The 20,542-nt window shown below is 39.3% G+C and overlaps 1 long non-coding RNA gene across 2 annotated transcripts in view; it reads left to right on the top strand.

The window, feature by feature from the left end:
- LOC132359719 (uncharacterized) overlaps positions 1-20,542 on the top strand; it is a 96,338-nt gene that overhangs the window by 4,443 nt on the left and 71,353 nt on the right. For both annotated transcript variants that reach the window (XR_009500914.1, XR_009500913.1), the window contains exon 2: positions 4,423-4,474. This is a non-coding gene — a long non-coding RNA (uncharacterized LOC132359719). The remainder of the gene's footprint in view (positions 1-4,422; positions 4,475-20,542) is intronic.

The following is a 20,542-nucleotide window of genomic DNA, read 5'->3' as shown; positions in this document are numbered from 1 at the left end:
TTTCATTATATATTACAATGTAATAATAATATAAATAAAGTGCACAATAAAGGTAATGTGCTTGAATCATCCCGAAACCATCCCCGGTCTGTGGAAAAAATGTCTTCCACAAAACTGGTCCCTGGTGCCAAAAAAGGTTGAGGACTGCTGCTCCAAGAAACAAATGCTAAAAAGGGATTAGACATACAAGGGACTTATTGGGGGAAAAGGTCTGTGAAGGATAAGGGGAAGAGAAGCAGGAGTAGGTGGCAAAACTTTCAGACTGCAGTGTTGATGTGACACCTGTGAAAGGGCAAGGCGAAGGAGGATTGGCTGGGAAGAGCCTCAGACCAATCACAGTACAGTTATAAGAAAGGGTCAGCCAGATCAACGGGAATTGTGAGCCAAAATTGCCTGTTAGAGGAATCCCACATCAGGCGGGAAAGGCTGGCATTAGTGTATCTGCTACTCAGTCATTGGCTGGGAGCAGTGGTTAAGGGGACAGGGAAGGGAACGTGGCCTCAGCATTCACAGTGCCGCAGCTGGGGACCATCCATCTGCTAATGGTCCCACAGCAGACTGTCTTGAAAGTGATCAGAGTAATGCATCTACAGCCCACACAGGGCCTGGCACATACTAATAAGTGTTGATAAATAATGAGGCATAAGAGTCTAGGGTGGGCTTCCCTGGTGGCGCAGTGGTTGAGAATCTGCCTGCCAACGCAGGGGACACGGGTTCAAGCCCTGGTCTGGGAAGATCCCACATGCCGCGGAGCAACTGGGCCCGTGAGCCACACCTACTGAGCCTGCACGTCTGGAGCCTGTGCTCCGCAACAAGAGAGGCCGCGACAGTGAGAGGCCCGCGCACCGCGATGAAGAGGGGCCCCCACTTGCCGCAACTAGAGAAAGCCCTTGCACAGAAACGAAGACCCAACACAGCCATTAATTAATTAATAATTTTTTTAAAAAACATGCTAAACAAGAGATCAAATGGAAATTTAACAAAATGTTAATAACAGTTAAAAAAAAAAAAAGAGTCTAGGGCAATTCTGTCCAATAGAAATATAATGAGAATCACATATATAAATTTTAATTTTCTTATAGCCATATTTTTAAAGTAAAAATTAAACTTAATTTTCATAATGTTTGAATAATATAATTGAAAAACATCAATCTAATAGCCCTATATGAAACTCTAAATTTTGATAACAGAGAGAATATATTTTCTTTTCAGTTACTCAGAGAACTTTTACTGAAATTAACTTATATAAGACTACAGAGAAAAGATCAAAAAATTCGGGAAACTAGATGAAGAATAGCATAGTGGTTAGCCTGTCTTGGGTAAATCCCACCTCCACCCTTGGCTAGCTGACCATGGGCAGTTTTCCCTTGAACTTCCTCTTTTCAAAATATCACCAATTAGAACAAGAACAAGCCATAATGCTCCAGCAATGTCCTGGTGGCCCCTGTGGCAGCTAACAGTTAATTAATGCTTTAGTTGTGAGGAGGTCTCTTAAGAGGGAAGGTGGAGGGCAGGGGTAGAAGCCGGGGTGGCCACGGTAGCTGGGAGCTTTGCGGAGGTTGGTGGGGGAGAGGGTGGAGGGGGAGGAGGTAGGTGGCTCCAGGCAGCAGCTATTCACCAACCATCCTGGATGTATTTTAATATTTTAACAACTGGTGCAGCTTTATTACAACAATGTAACTGAGTAACTATCCTGGGCTAAGTGCTGTTCCTCTTCCTCTGCCAACTAGTTTTTCATTGTTTTAGTTTATTTCATTAGGTTTAGGGGGAGGAGCCATTGATGATCTAACATCATTGCTCCATCTTAACATGAAAGCTCTCAAGGAGATACTGTTAAACTTGAGTCACTAAAACCAGATCAACCCTCCTAACTGATCAACCAAGTCTTCAAGTCCTGTGCATGCTAACTCCTAAACTGATCTCAAATCCCTCTCTTCAACCCACTATCACAGCTTTGATATATGCCATCATCTTTTATTTTCCTGGAGTCTGCCGAGTTTATTTTTTTGTAACATCATTGTTGATATATAACTCATATACCGTACAGTATACCTACTTAAAGGGTACAATTCAATGGTTTGTAGTATATTCACAGAGTTGTGCAGCCAAATCAAATTTAGAGCATATTCATCACCCCAAACAGAAACCCCATATTCATTAGCAGTCACTCCCCATTTCCACCCAACCACCACTTTCCCCAGCTCTAAGCCACCACCAGTCTACTTTCTGCCTCTATGGTTTTGTGTAATCTGGATATTTCATATCATATAAATGGAATTTTTTTAACATCTTTATTGGAGTATAATTGCTTTACAATGGTGTGTTAGTTTCTGCTTTATAACAAAGTGAATCAGTTATACATATACATATGTTCCCATATCTCTTCCCTCTTGCGTCTCCCTCCCTCCCACCCTCCCTATCCCACCCCTCTAGGTGGTCGCAAAGCACCGAGCTGATCTCCCTGTGCTATGCGGCTGCTTCCCACTAGCTATCTATTTTATGTTTGGTAGTGTATATATGTCCATGCCACTCTCACTTTGTCACAGCTTACCCTTCCCACTCCCCATATCCTCAAGTCCATTCTCTAGTTAGGTCTGTGTCTTTATTCCCATCTTGCCCCTAGGTTCTTCATGACCATTTTAAATGGAATATTTTAATACATGGTCCTTTGTGACTAACTTCTTTTATTTAGCATAATGTATTCAAAGTCTGTACATGTTGTAGCATGTATCAGTACTTCATTTCTGTTTATTGCTGAGTCACATTCCATTTTATGAATATGTTTATCCATTCATCAGTTGATGGACATTTGTTCTGCTCTTTGGCTGTTTATGAGTAATGCTACTATCAACATTCACAAGTTTTTGCAGGGACGTAATGTTCTCATTTCCCCTGGGTACACACCTTGAAATGGAAATGCTTGTGATGTAGTATCTAAGAAACTGACTATTGCCCAATCCAGGGTAACCAATGTTTTTTATCTAAGAGTTTTATAGTTTTAGCTCATACATTTGTGTCTTTTATCCATTTTGAGTTAATTTTTATGTATGGTGTGGGATAGGGGGTCCAACTTCATTCCATAGCATGTGGATAGCCAGTTGTCCCAACACCATTTGTTGAAAAGACTATTCTTTCACCATTGAATGGTCTTGGCACCCTTGTCAAAAATCAGTTGGCCATAGATGTTCGAGGGGGGTTACTTTTCCCCTGACTTTTCAGTTCTATTCCATTGATCTGTGTGTCTCTCTTGATACCAATAGCACACTCTCATCATTACTTTAGTTTTGAAATTGGGAAGTATGAGTCTTCCAACTATGTTCTTTTTCAAGATTATTTTACCTATTCCGGGACCCTTGATTTTCCATATAAATTTTAAAATAAGCTTGTCAATTTCTATTAAAAAGTATGCTGGGATTTTGCAAGAGAATGCGTTAAATCTGTAGAACAAATTGGGGAGTATTGCCCTTTTAACAATATTAAGCCTTCCAGCCCATGAACATGGGAAGTCTTGTCATTTATTTGGGTCTTCTCAATTTTTTTCAGCAATGTTTTATAGTTTTCAAATTCTAAGTTTTGCACCTCTTTTATTAAATTTATTCTTAAGTATTTATTCTTTTTGATGCTAATGTGAATGGAATTGTTTTCTTAATATCATTTTTGTTTTGTTCATTTCTGCTGTATAGAATTACAGTAGAGTTTGGTATTTATCTGTATCCTGCAGCTTTGCTGAATGTGTTTATTAGTTCTAAAAATTACTAGATAATTTTTAGAGGATTCCTGAGGATTTTTTGTGTACAAGATTATGTGATCTACAAGTAGAGATAGTTTTACTTCTTTGTTTCCAATTTGGATGCCTTCTATTTAATTCTCTCACCTAATTTCCCTGGCTAGACCTCCAGTACAATGTTGAATAGAAGTGGCAAGAGTAGATATCCTTGTCTTGTTCCTGTTCTTAGGGGGGAAGCATTTAGTCTTTTATTATTAGTATGATGTGAGTGTGGGTTTTTCATAGATGCCCTTTATAAGGTTGAGGAAGTTTCCTTCTGTTCCTAGGTGGTTGTGTATCCTGAAAGAATGTTTAATTTTATCACATGCTTTTTCTGCATTTATTAAGATGATCAAGTAGTCTCTGTCCTTTATTCTATTGATATCATTTATTAATTGATTTTTGAATGTTAAACCAACCTTACATACTGCTCACCATATGACAGGCCAGTAAACCTAGAGATGAATTGTTGGGGCACAGAATAGTGACTTTATTTTGAAAGCCAGAAGACCGAGAAGATGGTGGACTAGTGCCCCAAAGAGCCGTCTTGCCTGGGTTTGGATGCTAGTTTCTTTTATAAACAAAGAGGGGGAGATGAGGAGGTAAAGTAAAAAAGGTAATACACAATAAGTTGTTGCAATATTTCCTGGTTCCAGGTAGACTCCGGAGGAGATGCGGTAATTTCTTCTTTCCTGCAGCAATTCACAGGTGAGCCTGGTCAGGATGTTTCCTGTGAGCTTAAACAAAGGTATTTTTGCTTGACGTTCAGGCATGGGAGGCAGGGTACCTGGAAATGGGCCATTATGTATACTTTAAGCTGTAGGCAACATCCCTTTAGTGATTAACTTGTATTATAGCAAAAGCAATACAATACAAAGGTTAAAGTAAAAGAAACAGATCCAATATGGAGTCAGATCTGTTATTCCCTATTAATGGTGTTTAGTTTTTTTTGTATATTGCTAGATTCAGCTTGCTAGTGTTTTGTTGAGGATTTTTATATCTGTATTCATAAGAGATACTGGTCTATAGTTTTCTTGTGATGTCTTTATGTCATTTTGTTATCAGGATAATACTAGTTTCATAGAATGAGTTGAGCAGTGTTCCCTCCTTTTCTATTATTGGAAGTATTCGTGAAGAATTTCTCTTGTCGTCTTCTTTAAATGTTTGGTAGAATTCTGCAGTAAAGTCATCTGGGGCTGGGCTTTTCTTTGTGGATCTCCAATCTCTTGTAGATTTATTCAGATTTTCTATTTCTTCTTGAATCCGTTTTGGTAGTTTGTGTCTTTCTAGGAATATGTCTATTTCATCTAAGTTATCTAATTTGTTGGCCTACAAGTGGTCATAGTATTCCCTTATAATCCTTTTTATATTTGTAAGGTCAATATTAATGTCTCTTCTTTCATTCCTAATTTTAGCAATGTGAGTCTTCTCTCTTTTTTCTTGATAAGTTCAGCTAAAGGTTTGTCAATTTCATTGAGCTTTTCAAAGAACAGACTTTTAGTTTTGTTGGTTTTCTCTATTGTTTTTTTATTCTCTCTTTCATTGTTTTTTTCTTTTTGCATGATTTGGATTTAGTGTGCTTTCCCTCTCCCCCTAAAGTATTTTAAAGTAGAAGACTAGGTTATTGATTTGCAATGTTCTTCTTTTCTTAATGTAGGTTTTGAACCACTGAGTTTCCTCTAAACACTTCTTCAGCTGCATCCCATAACTTTTGTCATGTTTGTTATGTTGTGGCCCTCATTTCATTCATGTCAAAGTATTTACTAATTTCTCTTTTGATATCCTCTTTGTCTGTTATTTAGAAGTGTGTTGTTTATTTCCATATATTTGTGAATTTCCCAAATTTCTTTGTTATTAATTCCTAATTTCACTCTATTGTGATCAAAGAGTATACTTTCTGTGATTTCAGTTCTTTCTAATTTATTGACACTTGGTTTATGACCTAGCATATGGTCTATTCCAGAGAATGTTCCAACCCTTGAGAAGAATTTGCATTTTTCTGTTGTTGGGCAGAGTGCTCTATAGATGTCTATTAGGTCTAGGTGGTGTATAATGTTGTTCAAGTCTTTTAATTCCTTGCTGACCTTCTGCCTAAGTGTTCTATTATTGATAGTGGGGTATAGAAGTGTCCAACTATTGTCCCTTCAATTCTGATAGTTTGTATTTCATGTATTTTGGGGCTCTGTTTTATATATCTTAATAATTGTTGTATATTTCTGATGGATTGACTCTTATAAAACTTCCCTCTTTATATCTAGCAACATTCTTTGTTTTACAGTCTATTTTGTCAAATATTAGTAGAGCCACTTGCTATGATTTTGTTAAATTAACACGTGTTATTAGAGCCCTGGGGTGTCAGATGGATAGCTGCCTTCCGACAAAAGACCACAAAAGACCACCAGGGAAATTGAATAGAGAAGTTTATTACTCACAAGTCCTGAAGGAAGTATACAGCATGCCTTGAGGGCCCACGCAAGGAGGGTGAGGCAGGGTGCAGGCAGAGAGAAGCAGGACTTGGGGCACATGCCTTTCTTAGGGTCAGTGGGTGGAGTGCTTTGGGGTTCCTGGGCAATTCAAACCAAAAAGAGCAGGGTTTTAGTAAGCTTCTCAGGGGTCTTATCTAAGGGGTGCACAGAGCAAAGCCCCTGAGAGGATGAGGGGGACAGTTTATCACAAGGGCCACTGGGGGAGTCATATCAGTAACCTACATTTACTTGTGACCCTCGGGGCTGTTATCTAGGGCATACACTCACGGGAGGGGCTAGAGTTAGTTCAATGCCCCTGCAGGCTGCTGGGTCACACAGAACGTATGCCGAGGCAGCAATATTATAGCGTAACTTAGCTAAACTCTCCGAGAACTACACTGACAGTAAGATAACATCCTCAAATGGTCTCACAGCTCTTTAAGCCAAGATTAGGAAGATTAATTATTCTCCTCTCCCATTTGGATACAGCAAGGCAAAAGTAAGGATCATTCTAAATGTATGAGGTTGGCTTTAAAATTTAACTTTAAAGACGCTTATTAAATATTTTATAATGTTCATGCATAAAATATTTAAACCCAGCTAGAGAAAATTGTAGCTTTGCAAAGGGATACTATCATGTGAAACCCTAAATTAGAGTTAATAAATGAAGATTTGGCCATCTGAAGGGTTACTAATCACTGACATAATTACTTGCCAAGTTGCAGAGTATTTGTAGCTCAAGGTTAGCTTAATGTATGTTATTGCACTTGTCCAAAAGGCACAGGAAAGCTAAAGCTATAGACACCAGAGTTAAATTTGGAAGTCTGGCCAATTTTAGGAGGAGAAAGAGATGTGTGTTCACTTAGCATTAAAATCTCTGACACAAGTAGCAGCTCTTCCCATACAGATGGCTCAAGGCATAGAAGAGGTCATGAATGATGCAGAGTCAGGACAACAAGAAATACTTGAACTGAACCAGGACAGAGATGGTTATCTGAGCACACCATGGGTCTCACAGTTTCCCTGCCCATGAGAGTTGGCAGTTAATATAGAGCAACATTGCATCTTAACTTATTTTTACCTATTATATTAATTATAGTAGGTTAAGTATCAAATTTTATATATGTACACGGATATATCATACTTAGACATGTAAATGTCTCTGAAATTCAATAATTATGGAAAATGACCCCTTAATTGTTGTTATGGACTGAGTGTGTCTCCCTAAAGTTCATGTGTTAAAGCACTAAGCACCACTACCCCCTCCCTGTCCCATGCAATGGTATTAAGAGGTGGGGCCTTTGTGAAATAATTTGGTTTAAATGAGGTCATGGGGATGGAACCCCCTTGATGGAATTAGTACCCTTATAGGAAGAGGAAGAGAGACCAGAGCTTGTTTTCTCTGCCATTTGAGGGTAACAGCAAGAAGGCAGCTATCTGCAAACCAGGAGGAGGACCCTCACCAAGAACCCAAACTGCTGGCACCTTGATCTTAGACTTCCCAACCTCTGGAACTGTGAGAAATAAATGTCTATTATTTAAACCACTAAGTCTGTGGTGTTTTGTTACAGCAGCCTGAATAGACAAGGACTGTCATTTTTAAAAAATTAAAGGCAGCAAGTCAATATGCTTTTGGTTTTTTGTTTGTTTGTTTTAATTTATTTATTTATTCATTTTTGGCTGCGTTGGGTCTTCGTTGCTGCGCGTGGACTTTCTCTAGTTGCGGTGAGCGGGGGCTACTCTTCGTTGCAGTGTGTGGGCTTCTCATTGCAGTGGCTTCTCTTGTTGCGGAGCACGGGCTCTAGGCACACAGGCTTCAGTAGTTGTGGCTTGCGGGCTCTAGAGCACATGCTTAGTAGTTGTGGCACACGGGCTTAGTTGCTCCGCGGCATGTGGGATCTTCCCGGACCAGGGCTCGAACCTGTGTCCCCTGCATTATCAGGCGGATTCTTAACCACTGCACCACCAGGGAAGTCCCTGCTTTTGTTTTTTAATATTTCCATTCTAAATAATATTTGGACCCAATAGCATAGGAGTATCTGTTTTTACAAAAGCCTAATATATTACTTATCTATTGCTTCCTCAAATTACTTCAAGTTTAGTAACTTAAAAGCAATACACATGATCTCTCACAGTTTCTGTGTATCAGGAATTCAGAAGTGGCTAAATTCCTGGTGATTCTGGCTCAGAGTCTTTCATGAGGTTATTGATAAGATGTTGATCATAGTGCCGTCATCTGAAGGTTTAACTGGTACTGGAGGATCCACTTCTCAAGTGGCTGTCATGTGCTGGCAACTTGGTGCTGACTGGTGGGATACTCCAGCACCTTTCCACGTAGGTCTCTCCATAGACTGCTTGAGGTCTTCATGACTCCAAGAAAGCAAGCCAGAAGCAGTGATGCCTTTTATGACCTAGCCTCAGAGGCCACTCGCCATCAGTCACTTCTGCAATATCCTACTGGTCTCAAAGGTCAGACCTATTAATTGTGGTAGAGGATCATACAAGAGTGTGATACACATAGACAAGGATCACTGGGGGCCATTGTGGAGTCTGGCTACCATACCTAATAGATCCATTTTAATGGTCACGATGGCTTAGGTCTGGTGGCTAAGAACCTGGTTCTGGTGTTGGGTAGACAAGCATTCCAGTTTTAATTGCACTACCTACTTACTCTTTCTAATCCTCTGTTTCCTCATCTGTTGTATGGAAATGGTAGATCCATCTCACAGGTTTGCTGTAAGCATTAAGTGAGTTAATGGACACAGAATAATCCTTTCTGTCAGATCATGTCATTTCGTAACTTAAAATCCTCCAGTGGCTTCCCATCAGACTTAGAATTCAACTGGTCTACCAGATCCAGACCTAGCTACTAACTGACTTAGACACTACTACTACTGTTACCACTATCACTACTACTACTACTACTACTACCACCTCCACAACCAGCACCACTACCTAACCTAGCTCTGATATGGTTTCTTCTCACCGTCTCCCTTCCTCACTCCACTCTATCCCCTGGCCTCTTTTCTGTTCAACCATACTAAGTTCTCTCCTACCTCAGAGCCTTTACCCTTGCTGTTCCCTCTACCTGGAACATCCTTTCCCTGTATGTTTTCATGGATCATTTGCCCACTTCATTCAGGTCTCTGCCTGAATGTTACCTCCTCAGAGACCTTCCCTAGCCATTCCTTTCATCCCTTTATCCCTCTTTGTTTTTCTGTTTATAGCCCTTATCACTACTTGACATTTTATTATATATTTGTTTGCCTATTTTGATTTTTGTGGCTCTCCTTCATTAGTATGTGAGTTCCATGAAGACTATGTCTCATTCACCACCTTATCCTTAGTGCTTAGAAGTATGCCTGGCTTATAGTACACGTTTCATAAATATTTGTTTGAAAATTAAAGAATGCATGCAAATTACTCAGCACATTGCTTGACCCACAGCATCATGAGGAGTTCAGTAAATCTTACCTGACTTCAACCTCATCGTCATCTACATCCTTCCCATCTTCCCCAACCACCCTAATATCTCACATGTATATGGTGCTTTACAGTTCTCAAATTCTTTTGTCGTTTATAGAGAGTAGGTAATAATACTTTAAAGCAAAGCTGTAATTGTGTAGCTATAATTGAAATGCTCTGACAAGTAATGAAACTGGAAAGTGCAGGGGGAGGATTTGTCTCCTATAAACAGCTTATTTTTTCAAATGGCCCTGCCTGAAAATTGGTCTTTTCCCACCAAATGAGCAGGCTTTCCTCAGGACAGATCAATGTATTATAAACTGGTCATTTTAAGTTCATTTAAGACTTGACTCTTAAAAGAGTCTTTAATGGTTGAGCAGTACCCTGGATCTTTCCAGGCCAAACTCTGAAGCAGAGGATCATGTCTTATGACTTTTCAACTTTTGGAATTCTCCTGGAAGGTTAGTCATTTCTTCCACACGCTCACTATCCCTCTGTCTACACCCACTGTCCCTAGCAAATCAGATCCCCATGCTGGCCTGCTTGCCAGTCTGGTGCCTTCACATAAATTAGGAGAAGGAAACCTTTCCTCCTGCAGGGGCCTTGACTTGGCAGAGATAGCGGCTGGGGCACAGGGCACTGTCTACAGAATACAAGATGAATTTGAGCCTCACTTACCCCTTGGCTGGAGGCCCTGGAGGACAGTGGCGGGCAGTGGAAGTCTCTGCTTCCTTTGTGCTGCCCACAGGCCGCCCATCTCCGCTGTCATCCTAGGAGATGACTATCCTGCTGAATCCTATTGAGTAAAACAAGTCTTGGCTGAGTCTAGTCCAGTGCGGACTGTGTAGCAAGGTGCTTAAGAGTCAGGGTTCTAAAGTCAGATTCCTGGCCTTGAATCCTCCCTCTACCAATTAGTGATCTGAGACCTTAGGCAAGTTATACAATCTCTCTGTGCCTCAGTCTTGGGCTATTGTGAGGCTCATGTGAGTTAATATATGTAATGTGTACTGAATACACGTTATTTATTGATGCAGAGTGGCCCAGAAAACCTAGGAGCATTGTCCAAATAGTGCATCCTTGTGCATTTTTGAGCAACTGGATGAAAATATAGTAACGTCTAAGAATGCTTCATTTTGATGCCTTCCACTCACCCTTTCTGGAGTCAGAGACTGGCGCTGTCATTCAGCTAGCATTTGAACACTTCCTGTGCACAGTGGTGGACAAACACATTTAAAGAGATAACCCCCAACTTCAAATTATGTTCCCTAATTCTCAAAAAGTGAATCAAACTAAGAGAACACTATTGTTCTAAAACAAATGTGACCATATCAGGAAGCATGGCATATTCTTGTTTACTGGCATGGACTCATGCTTTAGAGATAGATCATCTTTCAATTCAAGCTCCCTCACTTATTGGTTGTGTGACCTCAAGTAAGTTATTTGACTTCCACAAGCCTCAGTTTTCCACTAAGTAAAATGAGGGGGGAAAAGTTTCAAGGGTTACTGTAAGGGTTGAAATAATATTTAGAACGAAAGGGGTCTGGTACACAGGAGATAATTATTCAGTGGTAGCTTTTGTCCTTATCAATCATCTAATTTCCATTGTAAACATCTGTGATGGCTTCTAATATCCCACAGGTGAAAGTCCAGATACATCCCATTCCAGGCCTTTGGGAATCTGGCCTCACCTGCCTTTCTACACACTACTTTCACCATGAACCTTACAGCCCAAACACATGGAACTACTTACAGGTTACAGAGCCTGCCGTCACACATACCCTGCCTTTGCTTCCAAGGTCCCCTCTGTCTGGATGACCCTTCTTGCTTCTTTTGCCAGTGAACTTTCATTCTTGTGTAAAACAGATACATTTAGTTTAAAGAATAATAAAAATAAACATGTTCTTACCCCCAGTTTAAGAAATAGAAATAGAAGGCACCTGAGCACTCCACACTTTTAAAAAAAAATCAGCACTTGTGATATTTGTATTTTAAAAGCATAGAAGATGAAATCCTTATGTTTATGTACCACCTCTACCGTGAAGACACCAGGGAACTTACTTGTGGCCTAAAAGCCATAAAGGCTCCCTCCCCGTCACTCTGCAGAGATGCTGTTAGCAATTAAATATTGAAATACAATTTGATTAATATAATATTATGAAGAAAAAATAATGTTAAATTTAAGCAGTTTTTTGCTACCATGTATTACTTCTTTAGAAAATCTACAGCATGATTCCTTTGCTAAAATAAATATGGTGGCTTTTGTGGGGAGATTTGAGGGTGTCTTTTTATGTTTTCCTTGACTGGTCATAAGGAGCCACTAGGTGGCAGAGGACGTGTCTTTAGATTACAGTGAGAAAACATGAAAATATTTTCAGCTGGAAACAGGTTTTGGAAAACATAAAAAGCATCACTTCAGGGCTTCCCTGGTGGCACAGTGGTTAAGAATCCGCCTGCCAATGCAGGGGACACAGGTTCGAGCCCTGGTCGGGGAAGATCCCACGTGCTGCAGAGCAACTAAGCCCGTGCACCACAACTACTGAGCCTGCGCTCTAGAGCCCACGAGCCACAACTACTGAGCCCGTGCGCCTAGAGCCTGTGCTCCACAACAAGAGAAGCCACCGCAATGAGAAGCCCGCGCACCGCAACACCTGCGCACCGCAGCAGAGTAGCGCCTGCTCGCCACAACTAGAGAAAGCCCGCGCACAGCAACAAAGACCCAACACAGCCAAAAATAATAAATAAATAAAAATAAATAAATTTATTAAAAAAAAAAGAAGCACCACTTCATAGGTTAACGTGTTGCACTAGTATCCCATGGCCCTGCAGTTAGCAATTTTGGCCTATTGCCTATGTTGTAGTAACAATATCAACAATATCAAGACCACAGTATTTATTGTACGATAACTGTGTATGAGGCACCAGATGAAGAGGTGTCCAGATATTATGCTGTTTAATTTTCACAGCATCCAGAGGAAGCAAACACTGTTAATCACCTTTTTGCAGATGAGAAATCAGTCTTGAAAAGAGAAGAAACAATATGCCCAGGACATTGATAAGCAGCAGAAGCCAGATTCAAACCAGGTCTGTCAGATCTTAGAGCCTGGGGGATTAACAACTTCACTCCACCGACTCTCAGAACTGGGAGAACATTTAATTTTTTTTGGAAGGATTAACCACTGTATGATATCATGTTTTAGAAGTCATGTTAATATCTGTGAGCTTAGTCCTTAAAGGCCTTATCAGATAAAGAGTTTATTAAGGCCTTAACAGGTGTGTGGGCCCAACCTCTTATCTCTTTCCCCATTTAGTGACCATTTGAACCCAATTCCTAATCATCATGTTTAATCCATTCCCTCAAAATCTTCTTTCCATTGTGCCTATATGTCAAAAAAAGGCAATTTATGAATGAAAGCCAAATTTTCCCCAGTATTTTGAAGATCTTTCTCTAGTCAAAAAATTTTAAGTTCCTTTCAACAGTGTAATTGGCAAGAATAATATTATAATGGTGTCAGTATACACATGTAGATAGTAAAGTGAAATCAAACATCATTAAAAAATTAGTTTTTGCAATCCAATGTGCTCATCTTCAGAAAATGATACCATGTTCTAAAGCCTCAAAGTAACAAGACATCCATCATAGCAAAGAAGCATTTTTCTTTATTTCCTAAAAACACTGAATAACAGTCTTAAAGGTATAATGGGAAAAGTGAGAGATTATGGAGACAATACTGGTTAATGTTAAGCTCTGTGGCAGTGTGTGACTGTTTTATAAATCTGAAATGGGGCAGTGATCATTTAGAAATATCTCAGGGCTACGTGATTCATAGGGCTGGTCCTTCTTCTAATTGATAAAGTTTTCCTTAGTGTCTTTATACTTGTTTCCTTTCTATTTTTTTACTTTGGGGAAAAAAAAAAGGCAGAGGGGTGGAGGGAGTGAGGTGATAACCTATACTTGCATAGATGTTAATTGAATAAGAGAGTGTCTCCAAATGTTCATGTTCCTGGATGTGAAGGTGGGAGTGTAGGCTAATAGAAGGAAGCTTAAATCTCATATGTCTTTACTTGTTATGACATTGTCCTCAAATCATCTAGATTGAATGATATCTTACACTACCTTCATATTATGCTTTATAGTTGAGAAGGTGCTTTCAAAAACATCAGCTTATCCTTTGAAATAGAGAGGAGAGAAGTGCACAGACTAGAATGGCGATGGGTGGTTCATTAGATGTTGATAGTTTGTTGGATGTTAACTGTGATGCTTATTTGTATTATTATTGTTTAAACTAGATTGTAGTGTTTTTATTTTTGTTTTGAATATCAAATGATAATAGGCAAAATTTTTTTAAAATACTCCTTTCTTTAGTTTCCTTTTAAATATTCAATCTTTATTTTGGTCAAACTTAAATGTCTAATATGGCTGTACATTATTTTTTTCCAGCAGGTTTTTGTTTTAGTTTTCTTTTTTCTTTTTTAATTTTTTAAAATATTATTGAAGTATGGTTGATTTACAGTGTTGTGTTAATTTCTGCTGTACTGCATAGGGACTCAGTTATATATATATATTCTTTTTCATATTCTTTTCCATTATGGTTTGTCACAGGATATATTTTTTTTCATATATAAATTTATTTATTTATTTATTTATTTTTGGCTGAGTTGGGTCTTTCTTGCTATGCGTGGGCTTTCTCTAGTTGTGGCGAGCAGGGGCTACTCTTCGTTGCGGTGGACAGGCTTCTCATTGCGGTGGCTTCTCTTGTTGCGGAGCACGGGCTCTAGGCGCGTGGGCTTCAGTAGTTGTGGCTTGCGGACTCTAGAGCACAAGCTCAGTAGTTGTGGCACACAGGCTTAGTTGCTCCATGCATGTGGGATCTTCCCAGACCAGGGCTTGAACCCGTGTCCCCTGCATTGGCAGGCGGATTCTTAACCACTGTGCCACCAGGGAAGCCCTGTCACAGGATATTGAATATAGTTCCCTGTGCTGTACAGTAGGACCTTGTTGTTTATCGATCCTATACATAATAATTAGCCTCTGCTAATCCCAAACTCCCAATCCTTCCCTCCTCTACCCTCCCCTCCTTGGCAACCACAAGTCTGTTCTCTATGTCTGTGAGTCTGTTTCTATTTCTTAGGTCAGTTCACTTGTGTCATATTTTAGATTCCACAGATAAATGACATGATATGGTATTTGTCTTTCTCTTTCTGACTTACTTCGCTTTGTATGATAGTCTCTAAGTCCATCCATGGTGCTGCAAATGGCATTATTTCATACTTTTTTATGGCTGAGTAATATTCCATTACCACGTCTTCTTTATCCATTCATCTGTCGATGGACGTTTAGCTTGTTTCCATGTCTTGGCTATTGTAAATAGTGCTGCTATGAACATAGGGGTGCATGTATCTTTTCAAATTATAGTTTTGTCTGGGTATATACCCAGGAGTGGAATTGCTGTATCATATGGCAACTCTATTTTTAGTTTTGGGGTTTCTTAATATTTATTTATTTATTTATTTGGCTGCACTGGGTCTTCGTTGCAGGAGGAGGGATCTTTGTTGCCCACATGCGGGCTCCCTTAGTTGTGGCATGTGGGCTCTTAGTTGTGGCATGTGGGATCTAGTTCCCTGACCAGGGATCGAACCCGGGCCACCTGCATTGGAAGCGCAGAGTCTTAAACACTGTACCACCAGCGAGGTCCCTCTACTTTTATCTTTTTGAGGAATCTCCATACCATTTTCCATAGTGGCTGCACCAATTTACATTCCCACCAACAGTGTAGGAGGGTCCCCTTTTCTCCACACCCTCTCCAGCATTTGCTATCTGTAGATTTTTTAATGATGGCTATTCTGACTGGTGTGAGGTGGTACCTCATTGTAATTTTGATGTGCATTTCTCTAATAATTAGCGATGTTGAGCATTTTTTCATGTGCCTCTTGGCCATCTGTATGTCTTCTTTGGAGAAGTGTCTGTTTAGGTCTTCTGCCCTTTTTCTGATTGGTTTGTTTGCTTTGTTGTTGTTGAGTTGTATTAGCTGTTTGTATATTTTGGAAATAAAGCCCTTGTCAGTCGCATTGTTTGCAAATATTTTCTCCCAGTCTGTAGGTTGTCTTTTCATTTTGTTTATGGTTTCCTTCGCTGTGCAAAAGCTTATAAGTTTGGATTAGGTCCCATTTGTTTATTTTTGCTTTTGTTTCTATTGCCTTGGGAGACTGACCTTAGAAAACACTGGTACGATTTATGTCAGACAATGTTTTGCCTGTGTTCTCTTCTAGGAGTTTTATGGTGCCTTGTCTTATAGTTAAGTCTTTAAGTCATTTTGAGTTTATTTTTGTGTATGGTTTGAGGGTGTGTTCTAACTTCATTGATTAACATATGGCCATCCAGCTTTCCCAACACCACTTGTTGAAGAGACTGTCTTTTCCCCATTGTATATTCTTGCCTCCTTTGTTGAAGATTAATTGTCCATAGGTATGTGGGTTTATTTCTGGGCTCTCTGTTCTGTTCCACTGATCACTACGTCTGTTTTTGTATGGCTGTACATATTTAACGTGCCAATAAGTTGTGCATGTATATAATTTAAAACTTTTCTAAAAACAAAACAAAATAAGTAAAACTTTCAAGAATCCAATTTCTTAAAAATTTGGGAGTAAAAGTTGCTATCACACTGATTGTAAATTTTACTGACAAGCAGTTTTTAATATTATTATTTCCTTAGGCTAAAGAAATAAACAGAAGTATGTTAGGGATTAGCAATTTAAAGCTATTAAGTGTCACTTTAATGATTAATTGGTTTTTTCATAAATGGTTTACTAGCTCCTTTTTTTCTATTGTTTTGTAAAGAAGTTATATTTACCTATAACAATTTTGAGAGACTTCTTGTCAAAAGAGATCTCTCTTCTAACTTTACAATTTAAAATGCTGTACATTTAGAATGTAATTATCCTATATAATATTATTTTAGCCTACTTATTTCTTCTAGCTGTTGGGTAATATTCTGTTTATCCGTTCATTGTTTAGGAAGAGATTACTGCCTGTATTTTTATGTTTTGCATGATTTGTATATGTATTGTTATGCAACAAAACCACTAAAAGTCAGATGTTTTATATATTTGTACCTTTCTCCCCTTCTCTGAGCCTTTGTAACACTTTTTGTTTTCTTACTAAAAATAGCTACTTTTTGGTATCTAAGCATCAAGGGTCATCACTCCACTGAAAATGGTAGTGTAGTTTTAACAAAAAGGGGGCAGCCTTGACAAAGGCATCAAGGAGAAACAATTTCATATTGTATAAAACTGCTTCCCCTTCCCCATTGTACTAGAGTAAATAAGGCTAGCTGCTGTGACAGTCAAATCTCAAAATGTCAGTGGCTTAACACAATAAAAGTTTATTTTTGCTCTACTGTCAAGTCTAATGAGGGTGTTCTGGGCTGGAGGACAGCTTTCACTGTGGTCATTCAGGGTCTCCTTCCCCCATATGACTCTAATTTGCTAGGATCTCAGACTTCTCTGTTGGATCCCCTGCATCCAACTGGCAAATAGGGACTGAGAAGACACAGAGGATCACATAGAAAGTTTGCATGACAGGCCTGGAAATGGTCAACGTGGTTTGCCCTTGTTTCGTTGATCATAACTCACTCATGTACAAGGGAGTCAGGGAACTGTGATTTAGCCGTGTGACCAGGAGGTAAAGGAAAAGGTTTTGTTGAACATGTAGTAGTCCTTGCTGAGCTAGTGAATTCTGTTACTGAGAGGTCTCAAATGTTACATGGCTCTGGAAGGCTTGAAAGCAGACAGTGGTTATGGATGGGCATGAAAGAGGAAAAATGAACACGCAGTAGCTGAAGTGGGGGCTCAGATTTACCTGTGTCCTCTGAGGGCACTTCCCAGATGCCACAATGAGAGCTCTACTGCCATCTTTCCAGCTCTCCTTTGAATTCACTTTCCATTGCCTTTAGCATGACCTGGCCTCCACCTCTGTCAGCCAGAGAACTCATAATCAATCAATGTGGCCAATATTCATTAGTAGAATGAAAACTGAAAACCTGAATAAGAAAATTAATGAGGCTATAGGCTCATTAAGCAAATGTATTAGTGAATAGTTTAGTGATATCTGAACTAGATTACGATGTTGTTTTTATCCTTATGCTATGAAGGACACTTGTGCCCAGCACTGAATTTGGTAATTGGGTTGTTTGGTTATTGAAAGTTACATTCAAGTGTATTGATCACCTTTTTAATCTTTGAAGCTGACTGAATGTAAATTTGATTTGATGGTTTAAATTTGAATATGTCGTAAAAGGGCCTTAACCCCTTTTATAGAGATTAAGAGAAACCTCTTCCCGTTAACTTGTTTTATTTTTGTTACCATGGAGACCACAAGAGGCACAATCTTCATAAATTCATAATGCAGATGAATTAGCCTCCAAGTAATGAATGTTTTTATACATTTATTCACTTCAAATAATGTTTGAAGTGATTTACATTTATGTCAAAAATGAATATGGATTTTTTTTTACTTTCTTGAGATTCATAAATATGCAGTCTAGGATCATAGGTTATGAATATAAATTAATTCACTGAGATACCCACTTTATGAGTCTAAGTTATTAATTAGTTCATCACAAAATGCCATAGCTGGGCTTCCCTGGTGGCGCAGTGGTTGAGAATCTGCCTGCCAATGCAGGGGACATGGGTTCGAGCCCTGGTCTGGGAAGATCCCACATGCCACGGAGCAACTGGGCCCGTGAGCCACAATTACTGAGCCTGCGCGTCTGGAGCCTGTGCTCCGCAACAAGAGAGGCCGCAATGGTGAGAGGCCCGCGCACCGCGATGAAGAGTGGTCCCCACTTGCCGCAACTAGAGAAAGCCCTCGCACAGAAACGAAGACCCAACACAGTCATAAATAAATAAATAAATAAATAAAGAACGTGAATTTCTAAAAAAAAAAAAAAAACAAAATGCCATAGCAAAAAGCAGTTTAATGATATAAATTGCTTTTATCAACTACAGATCATTAAAATGTACAGTTATAATGGAAAGAAAATCTTATACATAATATCAAGCTTTACATTAATACTCTATTCTAAAGTATCTAGTATTCTATAGGATATATATTTTCTGTTCTAAATTTTGGAATAATAATTATTATTTCAAAATATATGCATAAAATGGGAATCACCAAAAGTCATGAGCGAAAGTAATTTGCTGCTGTCAGTTTAGTGTTAGTAATGGTTATGACCAGCAATATTTACTTAATTCTTATAACAAACTCTTTGCTTGAATGGTAACATTTCCTCCCTCACCCCTAAATAATTGTGTCTTTCTCACTGAGAGTTATGACCCTCTCAGAAATCTCTGCGAGGATTCTGGAGAGAATATGGATTTAGCCCAAATGGCTGTTATAATTCTATAAATTCATTCATCTTAGCCAGAAATGACATCTCATGTTTACATTAATTTAAGAAGAAAAGTTCTGATATTGTCCTCAAAGAACATTCAACAAGACTCTGCATATTAGCTTGAGTTCAGATGCAGCCTCCTTCTGGGGGCAGAGGGAGGAAGCAGCAGTCTTTTTTAGCTTGGTGGGGATTCCCTCTCACCAGCCTTCAACCATCCAGGCTAGAGTCATCTATCCCTTCCTAAAGCTACTCTCCCCACTAGAGACCCACAAAATAGTTTTTCTCACAGCCAATAATTAGCATGTAGATAGAGATGACTTTGGGGTCACTGGGGGCTGTTTTGTCTACACTTCCCCAGCAGAGAAGCAGAAAAGCTTTGGAGCCTCAGTTTGTTGCCTCAGCTCAGGCATTCACAAATTATGGAAACTTGGTCAAATTACTAAACTTCTCTCTTCCTCATTTTCCTATTAACATAAAATGGGGATAATAAGAGTACTTGCTTCATAAGCAATAGTGTGAGGGCTTGTATCTGTTTGCAAAAGTCAACTGTTAAATTTTCAGGAATTTTGCACGTCATTGTTAAATATAGCCCCTATTAAAAATTAAATTATATAATTTAATGAATAAGTTATATTAAATCAGGTAATAAATAATCAAAACTCATCACTTCCTAATTATTTGACTACATTTTACTATTATCTATGGTTCTGAGATTATTTACATCTGTTGAATCTATATGGTGCAAATAGCATATAATGGTGAACTACTGTGAATTTCTGCCCAAGTCCCACGTTCAGTGACATCAGATTGGTAGCTTGAAATTGGCCATGGTGGCAATGTAAGTTCTCAAAATGCGTTAGCCATTAGTATTTCTGAGGTGTGTTTATTTCATTTTTCGCATCTCTGTTCTTTCCAACCTTTCTCCTTGAAAGGTCTCTTCTTTTCCTCTTCCCTTTTTCCCTTCCCCCACCCCCAAACCCAAAGCAGGGGGTATGGGGAGATATGACAGTAACTGGAAACCATTCTAGGTCCCTTTCCTTTCCCTTTCACCTCTATTGACTTGACTTTAAGCTCCGCCTGCACCAGATCACAGACAGTGTATATCTGACTTAACAATGGATCTCCAGAACCAAGCAATGAGCCTACCCTGTAGCAGCCCTCAAATAATCCCTGCTCTGTAGACCCACCTGAGGACAAGGAGGGGGAGTGTTGTAGAAGCCCTGCAGGACACACATTTGCAGTCTTCTTTCTGCTCACTCTGACTCTCTTATGACCCTTTTGGTTCTAGAAAGTCAAAGCTATAGCTGGGAACTGCTGCTTTTCAACACTGCTGCCCTCCCCAGACCACTGCCAAGATTAACTAGAAGGGTTCTAGAAAATGTTCTAGAGAGTATATTTGATTAAATGACCTCAAGCAGCTGTAAACAGCAGTAGACTATTCTGTGAAGAAGTAT

This window comes from Balaenoptera ricei, chromosome 2 (genome assembly GCF_028023285.1).
Source record: "Balaenoptera ricei isolate mBalRic1 chromosome 2, mBalRic1.hap2, whole genome shotgun sequence".
Classification (NCBI taxonomy): domain Eukaryota; kingdom Metazoa; phylum Chordata; class Mammalia; order Artiodactyla; family Balaenopteridae; genus Balaenoptera; species Balaenoptera ricei.
The sequence above is the reverse complement of the archived record's forward strand: the minus strand, read 5'-3'. Positions and strand labels throughout refer to the sequence as shown.